This window comes from Lissotriton vulgaris, chromosome 4_1, assembly GCF_964263255.1.
Source record: "Lissotriton vulgaris chromosome 4_1, aLisVul1.2, whole genome shotgun sequence".
Taxonomy (NCBI): Eukaryota; Metazoa; Chordata; class Amphibia; order Caudata; family Salamandridae; genus Lissotriton; species Lissotriton vulgaris.
This window is the reverse complement of record NC_141691.1, coordinates 2,130,873,943-2,130,890,115: the sequence shown is the minus strand read 5'-3', so window position 1 is coordinate 2,130,890,115 and position 16,173 is coordinate 2,130,873,943. Positions and strand designations below refer to the sequence as shown.

Below are 16,173 nucleotides of genomic sequence, written 5' to 3'. Positions count from 1 at the left end.
TGTGAAGAGTCTAATAGCCCATGATTCTCGAGATGGTTGACAAGCTGTTGGTTGATAATGGATTCCAACATCTTCCCAAAATAGGGAAGTAGAGAGATGGAACGATAGTTTAGGAGAAGTTTTGCGTCGGCCGTCGTTTTAAAAAAAATAGTTCTCACTCTGGCTACTTTCCATATTGTAGGAAAATCCACCTCTGAGAGTGACTTTTAAACAGACCAATTAAACTTTCCAACAATACCGGAGAGATGGTGGCGAAAAGTTTTGGGAGGTCAGTGGGGGAGCCAGATTTTATCTTCTGCATGACAGATGTAACTGACTTGATGTCACATTTAATAAATTCCTTCCGAATATGAGGGGGATCTGGAGACGTACAAGGCATATCTTCAGAAAGAAACATGTTTTGCTGAGATGAGAAAGAGTGATGAATGGCAATGATAAGAAAGGGACTCAGTCCAATCTTGAGAGACAGGGGTTGACGGCTGATTGCTCGGGGTTGTAAATTCCTTCTGAATTTGATAAAGTTCTTTAGAGGAATTTTCTGCCTAGTTTATCCAGTCTATGAGAAAATATGTTTTTGCCAATTTCATTTCATTCATGTAGCCGTCGTGTAGTTTTTTATATTTTTCGCGGTCGGCTGGGTTTTTGCTTTTACGGCATTTTCGTTCTGCGGTTCTACACGAAAACGTTGTCATTCTTAATTGGTCGGTAAACCAAGGGGCGGTTCAGGTCTTGACCTTCACATGACAGCGCTACGAGGCCTCAGTGTAGCATGAGCTCTACAAAGATCCCTTCATTCATTCATGACGGAGAGGGGCAATTTTATCAAGTGCGGTCGAAATGGCTTTATCAAGACTATGTGCCCCTTGGTTCACACTGACTTCTGAGCTCATCTGATCAAGGCGGAAGTATTTTGAAAAAGAGTCAGAGTAACCTTGCGCCATGGCCTCCGCAATATAAGATCGCTTTCATGGTCCTTTTTGATCGTAGTTAAGGGGATGGTGAATTTCAGTAAATAGTGGTCTGTCCATAGTAATGGGACTGGGGTTCTTCTAAAATTCCGGACGAGTTGGTAAAAAAGGAGGTCCAGGGTGTGCCCAGCACTATGTCTGGGTCCTACCACCAACTGGGCGAGACCAAGGGTGTTCATATTGGAGATCAGCTTGTCGGTGTCAGAATTAGATAGCATTTCTGTGAGATGATTAAAATCTCCAATTAGGAGGAAATGATCTGAGGCTAGTGCAATGGTCTCGAGTAATTTATCAGAAAAGTCACCTTTTAGTCCTGGGGGTCGATAGATTAGGGCCCGCTCCAAGAGCCATTGGAGAGGCCGTTCATCCTAAAGATAATCATTTCTGTGTGGCTACGAATCAAACTTTCTAAGACAGTGATGTTCAAGTCGTGGGTGGACGAGATTAGTAGACCACCCCCCTTTGTCTCTTTCCTGTCTGTTAGACGGGGACCTGGAGGGTCGGCCGAGGACAAGGGGAGAGGCCTCCGGTGAGGGCCGTCTCCAGCGATCGTACAGACAAGTAACTTCCCCCCCACAGATGGACACCACACAAGGATGAGGTTAATGCTCTTTATAGGGAATTCTTGATGTAAGGTAGTACGGTACAAGGAGGTCAGGACTCAGGGGTCCCCTCGATTCTAGTCTCTTGGATGGGAAAGGGGGTAGCGGGACAGTCTTGTTACCAATCTGGTATTTGAGATGAAACGATGGGTAGCTCACAATCCTCGAGCTCGGCGTTCGGGCAGGTCGGGCCGCGGCAGCCCCAGCAGGTCCCGAGGAGGTCGTAAGTAGCAACGGGCCGCGGCAGCGCCAGCAGGTCCCGATGAAGGTGGTAGTTACAACGGTCCGCGGCAGCGCCAGCAGGTCCCGACGAGGCTGAAGGATGCAGAAGGTTGCGGCAGCGCCGGCAGGCAGGACGATAGTTCACAAGGCAGGGCTGCGGCAGCGCCAGCAGTCCGTCAAGGATGAGTTCTTCACGGTGTCTCTCGACTCCAGGATACAACTGCCTTCCTGCTCTGGAGCTGCCTCAGTTATAGGTCTGGCGCCCTTTGATGTCCGGACCCTCGCACTTGGAGGTCGGGAGGTCCGGGATGAGGGAGTCCAGACACCCAGCAGGGGGGTGGAGCCAGCGCCCGGGGAGGCTGGGGGCGATCGGCACCTGGCGGGGGAGAGCCATCGACACTTCTTCCTCCCATTGACCTGCCAAGTGGTCCGTTCACCTCCTGGGTGGATGGTGGTGCCGGGATGTCGGGGCCTGGCCGGGCCCGGGGTTAGGGTCGAGCTGAGGCCACGCGGCCTCGTGGTGCAGTGTCCAAGATGGTGGCTGGTCCGGGCAATGGTGCTGACGGTGGCCCGGCAGTGATACAGAGATATCCGGGAGCAGGCGTCCCATAGGAGACGGGTTGCGGGGTGCTTCTGTGGGTAGCACTGGGAGAGCCGGTGTCTGGGCCCTGTCATGCGGGGAGGGAGCGAGTCCTTCATGGGGCCTGTCCAACACTGTCTGTTCGGATTACTTTATATTGAGGGGGAAAAGCAATATGCACATCAGGGGAGGCATGTTCATGCAAGCAGGTCTCGGTGACAAAACAAACATCAGGAGCCGTTGAATTCAAGAGGCTCCATATCTCTACTGAGTGTTTAGGAATAGAGCGGGCGTTGAGCTAGATGCCACTCAGTTGATTAGGAGCACTAGGCTGATTGAGACAGTGTGCTTCAGTGAATTCTATATAAGAGGTGTTTAGGTCTTTTAATTGTTTGCTTGAATATGGTGGAGAAGTGTGGCTCAATGGTTAGAGCCGCAGACCCTGATGCAGAGGTCTAGCCCGGGACCAGGGTTCAATTCCCCGCCTCGGCGGGTCTTGGGCTCAATTTCCTTGGACCTGATCATTCTCGCCTCGGTGCCTATTCCAATCATGGAGTCCCACTCTGCAACTCTGGGCAATAGCTTGCTTAATCTCCACAACGGCCCCAACAACGCTAAGGATGCCTGGCCTCCACCTTGGGGGTGCCCAGGAGTGGGCGCTTCACAGGGAAAAGCCAGGAAGGGTTCTACAGCGATACGCGTACAGCGCCTAAAGGCCTCAGGGTAAAAGTGAACTATACAAGTACAAAGTTTACAGTTTATATTTTAGAAAAGCCATATTGCTGCACAATTCCTGCGCCCTTCCCCTGTTAACCCCTTTGCTGTGGCGGCTATTCCGCCGCAGCGCTAAGGGGGCGGGGGGCCGTGCGGCGCGCCCATGCTGGTTACGGAACCACTCCGTCACCAGCCGCGGTCGCACTGTGCTCATGACGGAGCGGTTCCGTCACGGCCATGCCCGCTTAATGGAACGCTCAGCGCAGGCGCGGAATCCGCGCCGCGCAGGTGTGCCGAGCGGGCCGTGACGGAACCGCTCCGTCAACAGCACAGCGCGACAGTGGCTGGTGACGGAGCGGTTCCGTCACCAGCAGGGGAGGGGTTAAAATAGGGAATGGCGTGGGAGAGCTGGAGCGCTATCTGCAGCTTCCGGTAGTGCGACCGGAAGCTGTGACTGCCGAACCGACCCTCCGTTCAATTGTCACAAGCCATGTCGGACCGGGGTCAGAGGCAGCTGACTAAATTATGCGATGTGGGTAATAAGAGGCTGGTAAGTACGGCTCAGAGTAAAATGTATAAAAAACAATGCTCACAAAGTGTGTTTTCCCTCAATAGTATCGGGAGCTACCTGGAAGTTGCTATGGCTAAATTACAATCACGATGTTTAAGGAAATTGCAGCAAGATGCGAGAATTTTTCAGGCGCGGCTGCATCTAGGTAGATGCGTTACTGTGTAAACCCCTGCGTCAGGTATAATGTATGCAAGGCGGGCGTATTGATGCAAGAAAGGGTTGTAGAAGTGACGCAGTGAAATCTATAAGATTTCACTGACCATTTCTTGGATGCTAATGCGTCAATATCTTACACCTGTCTCATGGCAGGTGTAAGACTGATGCAGACACATTTAACATGGGAATTGCTCATGTGTATTCACCCATTGCTGAAGTTCCAGCACTTTTGTGACACACTCCAGCAAATGCGTCATTTTTGCGCCTACAGTAATACTGATGTATCTGTAACTCCTTGCGACATGATGCGTCATACTGTAAATATGATGTCATTGGTGTCGCAGGGAGGGCGCAGTGAAAAGTGACCCATCGCTGTTTTCACGCAGTGATGCGTCTCTTTACATAAATGAGGCCCTTATTGTGTACACAACAGAGCCGCGGAAGGATAACCTCCGTCCCGCGCTCCTGCATCTTAGGTGAGGCTGGATGGCCAGGTGATCCTGGTTTCACCTTTGGCCACAAGGTGCCCAGTTCTACAATGGCGAGAACATTGAAACTCGAAAAAATGGTCAGTGGGGGAGCCCAGAGGTTTGAACCAAGATTCCAGCCATGGAGCTTTTCAAACTGTCTCTGTGAAGGTTGTACAGATATAAACAACTTTCTCAAAAAAGAATACGGCAACCATGTTGGAAACCTCCGTAGATGGAGTAACAGACAGAGACACCCGTTCCAAGGAGGGAGAGATTTTACAAAAAAGAAAAGCTCTCTCGATGAGCTATGTGCTAACTCCAGCATACGTGCATAGTACTAGTAGGAGCTATGAGGGACTCTAATCTGTTTGTGACTTTTTTTAAAGCCTCCTGGTAAATTTCTTTGCTCATGCCATAATATTTTTTGCACCAAAGGTGCTCACAGGTCTTTTTTTGTTGGAAAAGTTCCTCATTAAACCATTCTGAGGAAGGTCTGTCTCGCCTCATAGCACTCACACCTTTGATACCTCCTCCTTGGCTGATGCACTCACACCTTTGTTACCTCCTTCTCGGCTGCTGCACTCACACCTTTGATACCTCCTCCTCGGCTGATGCACTCACACCTTTGTTACCTCCACCTCGGCTGCTGCACTCAAACCTTTGTTACCTCCTCGGCTGCTGCACTCAAACCTTTGTTACCTCCTCGGCTGCTGCACTCAAACCTTTGTTACCTCCTCGGCTGCTTCACTCACACCTTTGTTACCTCCTCCTCGGCTGCTGCACTCAAACCTTTGTTACCTCCTCGGCTGCTTCACTCACACCTTTGTTACCTCCTCCTCGGCTGCTGCACTCCCACCTTTGTTAACTCCTCTTCGGCTGCTGCACTCACACCTTTGTTACCTCCTCCTCGACTGCTGCACTCACACCTTTGTTACAGCCTCATCGGCTGCTGCACTCACACCTTTGTGACCTCCTCCTCGGCTGCTGCCCTCACACCTTTGTTACCTCCACCTCGGCTGCTGCACTCAAACCTTTGTTACCTCCACCTCGGCTGCTGCACTCAAACCTTTGTTACCTCCTCGGCTGCTGCACTCACACCTTTGTTACCTCCTCCTCGGCTGCTGCACTCACACCTTTGTTACCGCCTCCTCGGCTGCTGCACTCACACCTTTGTTACCTCCTCCTCGGCTGCTGCACTCACACCTTTGTTACCTCCACCTTGGCTGCTGCACTCACACCTTTGTTACCTCGTCGGCTGCTTCACTCACACCTTTGTTACCTCCTCCTCGGCTGCTGCACTCAAACCTTTGTTACCTCCTCGGCTGCTGCACTCACACCTTTGTTACCTCCTCCTCGGCTGCTGCACTCACACCTTTGTTACCGCCTCCTCCGCTGCTGCACTCACACCTTTGTTAACTCCTCCTCGGCTGCTGCACTCACACCTTTGTTACCTCCTCCTCGGCTGCTGCACTCACACCTTTGTTACCTCCACCTCGGCTGCTGCACTCACACCTTTGTTACCTCGTCGGCTGCTTCACTCACACCTTTTTTTAACTCCTCTTCGGCTGCTGCACTCACACCTTTGTTACCTCCACCTCGGCTGCTGCACTCACACCTTTGTTAACTCCTCCTCGGCTGCTGCACTCACACCTTTGTTAACTCCTCCTCGGCTGCTGCACTCACACCTTTGTTACCTCCTCCTCGGCTGCTGCACTCACACCTTTGTTACCCCCACCTCGGCTGCTGCACTCAAACCTTTGTTACATCCTGGGCTGCTGCACTCACACCTTTGTTACCTCCTCCTCGGCTGCTGCACTCACACCTTTGTTACCGCCTCCTCGGCTGCTGCACTCACACCTTTGTTAACTCCTCCTCGGCTGCTGCACTCACACCTTTGTTACCTCCTCCTCGGCTGCTGCACTCACACCTTTGTTACCTCCACCTCGGCTGCTGCACTCACACCTTTGTTACCTCGTCGGCTGCTTCACTCACACCTTTTTTTAACTCCTCTTCGGCTGCTGCACTCACACCTTTGTTACCTCCACCTCGGCTGCTGCACTCACACCTTTGTTAACTCCTCCTCGGCTGCTGCACTCACACCTTTGTTAACTCCTCCTCGGCTGCTGCACTCACACCTTTGTTACCTCCACCTCGGCTGCTGCACTCACACCTTTGTTAACTCCTCCTCGGCTGCTTCACTCACACCTTTGTTAACTCCTCCTCGGCTGCTGCACTCACACCTTTGTTAACTCCTCTTCGGCTGCTGCACTCACACCTTTTTTTAACTCCTCTTCGGCTGCTGCAGTCACACATTTGTTACCTCCTCCTTGGCTGTGGCACTCAAACCTTTGTTACCTCCTTATCTCCCACTCCACGCCCACCTTTGTAATCTCTTTCTCTCCTGCGACACACCCACCTTTGTTACCTCCTACCTTTCTGCTGCACGCCAATTTTTTAAAGCTCCTCACCTTTGTTACCCCTTCTCACCCAGTGCTCTCAGTCTCACAATTGTTACCCCTTCTCACCCAGTGCTCTCTCACCTTTGTTACCCCTTCTCACCCACTGCTCTCAGTCTCACCTTTATTACCCCTTCTCACCCAGTGCTCTCTTACCTTTGTTACCCCTTTTCACCCACTGCTCTCTCACCTTTGTTATCCCTTCTCACCCACTGCTCTCAGTCTCACCTTTATTACCCCTTCTTAACCACTGCTCTCTCACCTTTGTTACCCCTTCTCACCCACTGCTCTCAGTCTCACCTTTATTACCCCTTCTCACCCAGTGCTCTCTTACCTTTGTTACCCCTTTTCACCCACTGCTCTCTCGCCTTTGTTATCCCTTCTCACCCACTGCTCTCAGTCTCACCTTTATTACCCCTTCTTAACCACTGCTCTCTCACCTTTGTTATCCCTTCTCACCCACTGCTCTCAGTCTCACCTTTATTACCCCTTCTTAACCACTGCTCTCTCGCCTTTGTTATCCCTTCTCACCCACTGCTCTCAGTCTCACCTTTATTACCCCTTCTCACCCACTGCTCTCTCACCTTTGTTACCCCTTCTCACCTCACCCACTGCTCTCCCACCTTTATTACCCATTCTCACCCACTGCTCTCTCACCTTTGTTACCCCTTCTCACCCAGTGCTCTCTCACCTTTGTTACCCCTTCTCACCCAGTGCTCTCTCACCTTTGTTACCCCTTCTCACCCAGTGCTCTCTCACCTTTGTTACCCCTTCTCACCCAGTGCTCTCTCACCTATGTTACCCCTTCGTCTAAAGGGCAGAGGGGCAGATTTACAAGCCCCTTGCGCCACATTTGCGTCATTTTTCCTATGTTAAAATAGACGCAAAAGTGGCGCAAGGGGCTTGTACATCTGCCCGGAGTGTTCACAGACAGCTCAGACGAGGCACTCAGATTTTTTTTTCTCAAAATGTTCATGGTTTGTAAACCACAAACAATAGAGGGTGGGGGGGGGAAGGAAGTGAATCTTCAACCCCTGAGGCCAAAGAGCGCTTTCTTTGTATGAAGAGACGCGTCTCGGGTTCGTTACCAGTGCTTAGTGTGTGAATGAAACACGACTCTGGGGTGGGGGTGGGGGGCGCCCCTGGAGCTCATCTCGGGCTGGGTGGGGGGGGGTGCTGGGGGGTCACAGGAGCACAGCTCGGGCCGCCGAAGAACCAAGCTCCCCACCCTGACACGATGCATCGACTCTGGGAGGATGAAAGGCTGGGCCAGCCCTGCCGGCTACAGACAGACACTGCGAGGGCCGGACTCGTGAATTCTCTAATTTCAACAAGTGTTTGACTGATTGATGGATGGGGCAGGGGGGCCTGGAGCCCCGCTGTGGCCCCTGTATGCAGGGGGGAGTGGTTACACTATGCAGGTGATACACCCGCTCACAGGCCTCTCACTGCAGCTTCAGACCTGCCCATCCGCTCTGAGGCCTCTCGCAGCAGCTTCAGACCTGCCCCTCCGCTCCGAGGCCTCTCACTGGAGCTCCGGACCTGCCCCTCCGCTCTGAGGCCTCTCACTACAGCTTCGGACCTGCCCCTCTGCTCTGAGGCCTCTCACTGCAGCTTCGGTCCTGCCCCTCCGCTCTGAGGCCTCTCACTGGAGCTCCGGACCTGCCCCTCTGCTCTGAGGCCTCTCACTGCAGCTTCACACCAGCCCCTCCACTCTGAGGCCTCTCACTGCAGCTTCGGACCTGCCCCTCCGCTCAGAGGCCTCTCACTGCAGCTTCGGACCTGCCACTCTGCTCTGAGGCCTCTCAATGCAGCCTCGGACCTGCCCCTCCGCTCTGAGGCCTCTCACTGCAGCTTCACACCAGCCCCTCCGCTCTGAGGCCTCTCACTGCAGCTTCGGACCTGCCCCTCCGCTCTGAGGCCTCTCACTGCAGCTTCGGACCTGCCCCTCCGCTCTGAGGCCTCTCACTGCAGCTTCGGACCTGCCCCTCCGCTCTGAGGCCTCTCACTGCAGCTTCACACCAGCCCCTCCGCTCGGAGGCCTCTCACTGCAGCTTCACACCTGCCCCTCCGCTCTGAGGCCTCTCACTGACGCTTCGGACCTGCCCCTCCGCTCTGAGGCCTCTCACTGCAGCTTCGGACCTGCCCCTCCGCTCAGAGGCCTCTCACTGCAGCTTCGGACCTGCCCCTCTGCTCTGAGGCCTCTCACTGCAGCTTCACACCTGCCCCTCCGCTCCGAGGCCTCTCACTGCAGCCTTGGACCTGCCCCTCCGCTCTGAGGCCTCTCACTGCAGCTTCAGACCTGCCCCTCCGCTCCGAGGCCTCTCACTGCAGCCTTGGACCTGCCCCTCCGCTCAGAGGCCTCTCACTGCAGCTTCGGACCTGCCCCTCTGCTCTGAGGCCTCTCACTGCAGCCTCGGACCTGCCCCTCCGCTCTGAGGCCTCTCAATGCAGCTTCAGACCAGCCCCTCCGCTCTGAGGCCTCTCACTGCAGCTTCACACCAGCCCCTCCGCTCTGAGGCCTCTCACTGCAGCTTCACACCTGCCCCTCCACTCTGAGGCCACTCACTGCAGCTTCGGACCTGCCCCTCTGCTCTGAGGCCTCTCACTGCAGCTTCACACCTGCCCCTCCCCTCTGAGGCCTCTCACTGCAGCTTCACACCTGCCCCTCCGCTCTGAGGCCTCTCACTGCAGCTTCACACCTGCCCCTCCGCTCTGAGGCCTCTCACTGCAGCCTCGGACCTGCCCCTCCGCTCCGAGGCCTCTCACCGCAGCTTCGGTCCTGCCCCTCCGCTCTGAGGCCTCTCACTGCAGCTTCGGACCTGCCCCTCCGCTCTGAGGCCTCTCACTGCAGCTTTAGACCTGCCCCTCCGCTCTGAGGCCTCTCACTGCAGCTTCAGAGCTGCCCCTCCGCTCTGAGGCCTCTCACTGCAGCCTCGGACCTGCCCCTCCGCTCTGAGGCCTCTCACTGCAGCTTCAGACCTGCCCCTCCGCTCTGAGGCCTCTCACTGCAGCTTCGGACCTGCCCTTCCACTCTGATGCCTCTCACTGCAGCTTCAGACCTGCCCCTCCGCTCTGAGGCCTCTCACTGCAGCTTCAGACCTGCCCCTCCGCTCTGAGGCCTCTCACTGCAGCCTCACACCTGCCCCTCTGCTTGCTGTCCTCTCACTGCAGCTTCAGACCTGCCCCTCCACTCTAAGGCCTCTCACTGCACCTTTGGACCTGCCCCTACGCTCTGAGGCCTCTCACTGCAGCTCCGGACTTGCCCCTCCGCTCCGAGGCCTCTCACTGCAGCTCCGGACCTGCCCCTCCGCTCTGAGGCCTCTCACTGCAGCTTCAGTCCTGCCCCTCCGCTCTGAGGCCTCTCACTGCACCTTTGGACCTGCCCCTACGCTCTGAGGCCTCTCACTGCAGATTCGGTCATGACCCTACGCTCTGAGGCCTCTGGCTGCAGCTTCGGATCTGCCCCTCCACTCTGAGGCCTCTCTCTGCAGCTCTGGACCTGCCCCTCCGCTCTGAGGCCCCTCACTGCAGTTCTGGACCTGCCCCTCCGCTCTGAGGCCTCTCACTGCAGCTCTGGACCTGCCCCTCCGCTCTGAGGCCTCTCACTGCAGCTCTGGACCTGCCCCTCCGCTCTGAGTCCTCTCACTGCAGCTTCAGACCTGCCCCTCCGCTCTGAGGCCTCTCACTGCAGCTTCAGACCTGCCCCTCCGCTCTGAGGCCTCTCACTGCAGCTCTGGACCTGCCCCTCCGCTCTGAGGCCTCTCACTGCAGCTTCAGACCTGCCCCTCCGCTCTGAGGCCTCTCACTGCAGCTTGAGACCTGCCCCTCCGCTCTGAGGCCTCTCACTGCAGCTCTGGACCTGCCCCTCCGCTCTGAGGCCTCTCACTGCAGCTCTGGACCTGCCCCTCCGCTCTGAGGCCTCTCACTGCAGCATGTGTTTGTGCCCTTCCTGCAGACACTCAGTGTGACCCTGGACGGGCTCTCACCTTCAGGGGGGTCCGCAGTCTCCGCACTCTGCGCCCTCGGACTTCTAGGCGCTGCTCTGGACTGGGCGCCTGTTCACGATCCGCACAGACCAGTGTCAGTGGCCCCCAGTGGCCCCCAGCAGGAGCCCTCTAATAAGGCTTGTGAGGTATCTCGGGAGGAGGAAGCGGAGCCTGAAATTCAAAGCGTGAGAACCGGCCCGGCGAGTCCAGCGCCCCGAGGCATCTCCAGGCGCTCACCTTGCACCCACCTCTGAGGATGCAGGGCTGGACAGACCTCATTCCTGCCTCCCACGCGCATGCGCAGTGAGCCTGGCCCGGCTGGATGCGGATAAAGAGTGCAGAGGCAGAATCACGAGAAAGTGTGACTTTTACCGACTTTTCACTGTTTACTGTTGAGAAGGAAAAGCTGCGAATGGTTGGGCGTCACCCAACGCCCTCAGTAGCAAACTGCCACTGCTTGTAACCAACTAGAGCTCATAACCCTCCAGTCCGGCTTCAAACGAGGCCCCCGCCCCATGAGACCAGTGAACCCCCCTCCAGGCTCCAGACAAGTGGGATAAACCCCCCTCCATCAGCGACCCCGGGCTCCTTCCATGGGCCTTCAACGCCCATTCAACGCAGAGGCCCCTCAGCGGGGACAGGTTATAGTGCCAGGTTTGCCCAGGGACCCTGGCCAGTCCCGGTTTCTGACATCGGATGGTCACAGCTCTCAAACGATTTAATCCGTTCCAGCTCAGGTCATGCGTTCTGGTGTCAGATACAAATGTATGGGAGTTTCTTTGTGATCAAATATAACATTTAGGCTGTCTTGTGGCCAAAGAATGTAATATATAATGTCATTTTTTGTTTTGATAAAATCAAAACTGGATTTCTTTTGTGGTAAAAAGTGAACATTAGTATGTCTTGTGCAGTCAAATATTGCAATTTGGATGTCTTTTAGGTTCAAAATTTGAAAATAGGGTGCCTTCTGGGTGTAAATAATTAAATTAGGGTGTTTGTTGGGGCAAAAAATGAAAATAGTGTGTCTTTTGGGGTCAGAAATGAAATTAGGGTGGCGTCTGCACTCAAATGTGACATCTACGGTGGCTTTTGGGTCTGAGATGAATCTGAGGGATCGGGGGTTGTTTTGTGTTCCTTCTAGGGTTGCACTCACTGGAGTGAAACAGTAATCCCCAAAGCTGCCCTCTCCAGGGCACACCCCACTGTTGCATGAGACCCCTCGGGCGGCAGGGGCGGCCTTAGGCGTGTGCAAGCTGTGCACCTGCACAGGGCCACCAAACCCCAGGGGCCGCCACGCCAATATATATCCTTAATATAATAATCCTCTGAGGATGGATACATATTTGCGTGGCGGCCCCTGGCAGGGATTTGGCGGCCTTTGGCTCTGTTCCACTTCCAAACACCATGCCCCCCCCCCCCCCTCTTCACTGGCCTCCGCGCTCCGCTCCGCCCGGACCCCTCTTCCGGGGCCTCCTACCTACGCTCCCTGCCCAGGTACTAGAGCCGCCCCTGCGGTCTGCATCAGAGTGGAATGCAATGGAATGGAATGCCTCGCAACAAAAGAGATTCCTTCGGTTTACCCCGGGTCTGCGCAGAATCGGGCATTGAGAAATGATGCAGGGGCAACTGGACAGATGGGGGGTGGAAAAAGCCACAAAGGACACAGTGCGTACAGACAGAGGCTGGAGGGGTGCAGGGACAGTGCGTACAGATAGAGGCTTGAGGGGTGCAGGGACAGTGCGTACAGACAGAGGCTTGAGGGGTGTAGGGACAGTGCGTACAGACAGAGGCTTGAGGGGTGCAGGTACAGTGCGTACAGACAGAGGCTCGAGGGGTGCAGGGACCGTGCCTTCAGACAGAGGCTGGAGGGGCGCAGGGACAGTGTGTACAGACAGAGGCTTGAGGGGTGCAGGGACAGTGCGTACAGACAGAGGCTCGAGGGGTGCAGGGACAGTGCGTACAGACAGAGGCTTGTGGGGTGCAGGGACAGTGCCTTCAGACAGAGGCCTGAGGGGTGCAGGGACAGTGCGTACAGACAGAGGCTTGAGGGGCACAGGGACAGTGCGTACAGACAGAGGCTTGTGGGGTGCAGGCACAGTGCCTTCAGACAGAGGCCTGAGGGGTGCAGGGACAGTGCGTACAGACAGAGGCTTGAGGGGCGCAGGGACAGTGCGTACAGACAGAGGCTTGAGGGGTGCAGGGACAGTGCGTACAGACAGAGGCTTGAGGGGTAAAGGGACAGTGCGTACAGACAGAGGCTTGAGGGGTGCAGGTACAGTGCGTACAGACAGAGGCTCGAGGGGTGCAGGGACCGTGCCTTCAGACAGAGGCTGGAGGGGTGCAGGGACAGTGCCTTCAGACAGAGGCTTGAGGGGCGCAGGGACAGTGTGTACAGACAGGGGCTTGAGGGGTGCAGGGACAGTGCGTGCAGGCAGAGGCTTGAGGGGTGCAGGGACAGTGTGTACAGACAGAGGCTTGAGGGGTGCTGAGACAGTGCGTACAGACAGAGGCTTGAGGGGTGCAGGGACAGTGCGTACAGACAGAGGCTTGAGGGGTGCAGGGACAGTGTGTATAGACAGAGGCCTGAGGGGTGCAGGGACAGTGTGTATAGACAGAGGCTTGAGGGGTGCAGGGACAGTGCGTACAGACAGGCCTAAGGGATGCAGGGACAGTGTCTTCAGACAGAGGCTCGAGAGGCACAGGGACAGTGCCTTCAGACAGAGGCTGGAGGGGTGCAGGGACAGTGCGTACAGAGAGAGGCTAAAGGGGTGCAGGGACAGTGCGTTCAGACAGAGGCATGAGGGGTGCAGGGACAGTGTGTATAGACAGAGGCTTGAGGGGTGCAGGGACAGTGTGTATAGACAGAGGCTGGAGGGCTGCAGGGACAGTGCGTGTGAGAAATTGGCCCGATATGCAGCGTTCGCTATTCTAGCGACCGCTATGTATCGTTCCAAACGACCCTTATGATGATTGGTTGTAAGTCAACCTACAGACCAGCTATCCTAGTAGCGTGGATACGAGCAGTCTAAGGCTAAAAGACTCGAGAGGGCGTGTTAAGCCAGCTGTTATACCACATATACCCCTTGAACACCAAGTGAAAGGACACCACACAAGTGTTATGAAAATAAACAGTATATTTATTAAGAATCACAACAGCACTGTACTCTTTATGAGGACAGGGTACTAAGCACAAACCAAATCTCTTAGGAAAATACTTCAAGTGCACAATTACAACAAGTGTCCGAAGACACGGGAAGTTTAGTGGTCTCGGGCGGACCCGATAAGGCAAGTCGGAAGCGAGGGACTCGGGACCCTAGAGTAAGGAGGCTATTCAGGCACCGAAATGCCGAAGTTACCTAGCCACGAGGGCTGCGGCTGCACAAGTCTTACAGGCGTCGGGGGTCTTCGCTGACGAGCCAGGAGCCGGAAGAAAAGGAGTTACTGGCCGGCGACCAGTGATGAATAGTTCGTAGAGATCCAAGCCTGGATCAGAGATCGTTGATACCTGAAAGCAGAGGGGACCAAGTTCGTACTACTAGCCAGTAGTCAGAGGGTACCAGGAGGGCACCGGTTGGCCTTCACCTCGACCAGGTGAGTGGGCGACGCTAGGCTCTGCAGTCTCACGGACCAGGAGGCGTTGTCGGCGACCACGGTGGAGGTGCGAGCTGTCCCACGAAGGATGATGCTGTCGGCGTCGCTGGGCCCAGGATGGGGCAACAAGCCTTGGCAGATCTCAGGGCCACGTGGTGGGCCTAAGATGGCGTCTTGAGTGGACCAGGAGGGCCCGGGGTGCTTCTCGCAAAGATGGAAGCAAGGGCCAGTCTGGAGCAACCAGACCAGCAGTGTGGATTGTCGGATGTCGTCACAGAAGGGCACAAGCCAGCGGCTAGTGACCAGACAACGTGCTGAGCAGCGAGCAGAAGGGCCCCACGCAGATCGTGGAGATGCTGGGAGACTGCACTTCGGTGCTGGAGCGGCTCAGGGTCGGGGCTTCTCGGACCCCAGAGCACTCACCAGAGAATTACTTTGATGGTCGTGCTGGTTAAGAAAGCGTGCAGGTTTTGATGATGGCCGGTCCCTCGAGGTCTCGTCGCACCCACAGATCACAGCTGAGCTGATGACGTGGGTAGAGGTCAGAGGTGCCAGGGAAGCCGGTTCTCGTCGAGCTGGGCCATCAGATTCCTTGAGGAAGGACTTACAGCAAACCGCAGAGTTCTTAGATGGTGCCCGCTGATGCGGGGTGACTACTCCTTAGTCACAAGGGAGAAATCTTGAGAAGAGTCTCGAATGTCCTTTCGTAGAAAGTAGTTCTTGATTCAAAGATGATCTAATTTGGAATGGTCCCCGCTCCGGTCTTTATCCTAAAGAAAGGGGTGGGTACATGACTAGGTCCTGCCCTAAGGGTGGGACCAGGAAGGGGGGTAGTTACACCCCTCTCCCCTGCCGGACTTTCCCCAGGCCAGGGCTGGCGCCCCTGGAACTGGTTCTGACCGGCAGATGCGTAGTGAGCACCGGGGTGCCACTCCGCAGTCACCTTCGCAAAAGCCCTACCTACCCAGAATACACAAACCCTGTCTGGGACGGTGCGAACACCGCCCTCGACAGGAAACCCTTTGTCCAAGCTCTCCTCGCTGGAAGGACTCCCAGCAGCAGGAGGTCAGACTCGTGTCTGTGGTGGCAGCATCCATTTTGTGGAGCTGAGGCTTTAGTTAACTTTAACCAGGGTTCACAGTTACGTACATGTCGTGTCCCTCTAGAAGGGCGGAATGCTAACCTCGTCGCCAGAATTGGTGAGGGGGCCGCATCCCGATTCGTATGACACCTTACTGACATGCCTTGATAACGCGACACCGAAGTTACCGATGTGGTACGCGTTATCATGGAACAGCCATTGGGTCTTGATTCCGCAAGCTGCAACCGGGCTCGGCTCGGGCCAGAACCTAGTTCACACGAGCCCACGCACTCTGCCTTCAGGATTGTCAAGGCCTGCCATAGGAGTGACTGATAGGAACTCGGGTGTCCATTGTATGGTTAGATATAGAGCTACTATACCTAAAGCAAAGGGTGATTACACGACTTTGCCCCAGCTGTCATGCAGCCAGTTGTGTCAAATTTAGGAGGCCAGCCAGGGGTGGCATAATACATGCTGCAGCCCCTGGCGGCCCTGGGTACACCTATGCCCTGCGTTACGGGGTCTGATAAGGTGGCCCAGTACCAATTGGTAAATGCACCTAGGGTACATATCGTAATTTAGAAAGAGAACAGCCAGGCTGTGGGTCTGATTGGCAGGCCCACAGCCAGAGAAAGTCGTAAACCAGTGAAACAAAAGAAAAATATCTGGGTGATCATAGGATTGCAGACCCTACTCTCCTACATGACCCCCCCCAAACGTCGGAACAATAAGCTAACCTTGACCAGGTGAGTCTTCTTGTTCTAAGTGGAAAT

The 16,173-nt window shown here is 55.3% G+C and overlaps 1 protein-coding gene across 1 annotated transcript in view; it reads right to left on the bottom strand.

The window, feature by feature from the left end:
- LOC147725209 (3-galactosyl-N-acetylglucosaminide 4-alpha-L-fucosyltransferase FUT3-like) overlaps positions 1–10,869 on the bottom strand; it is a 40,232-nt gene extending 29,363 nt beyond the window's left edge. Inside the window, exon 1 of the mRNA XM_086967132.1 lies at positions 10,729–10,869. The gene's annotated coding sequence lies outside the window, so the exon portion shown is untranslated. The remainder of the gene's footprint in view (positions 1–10,728) is intronic.
- Positions 10,870–16,173: the final 5,304 nt, after the last annotated feature.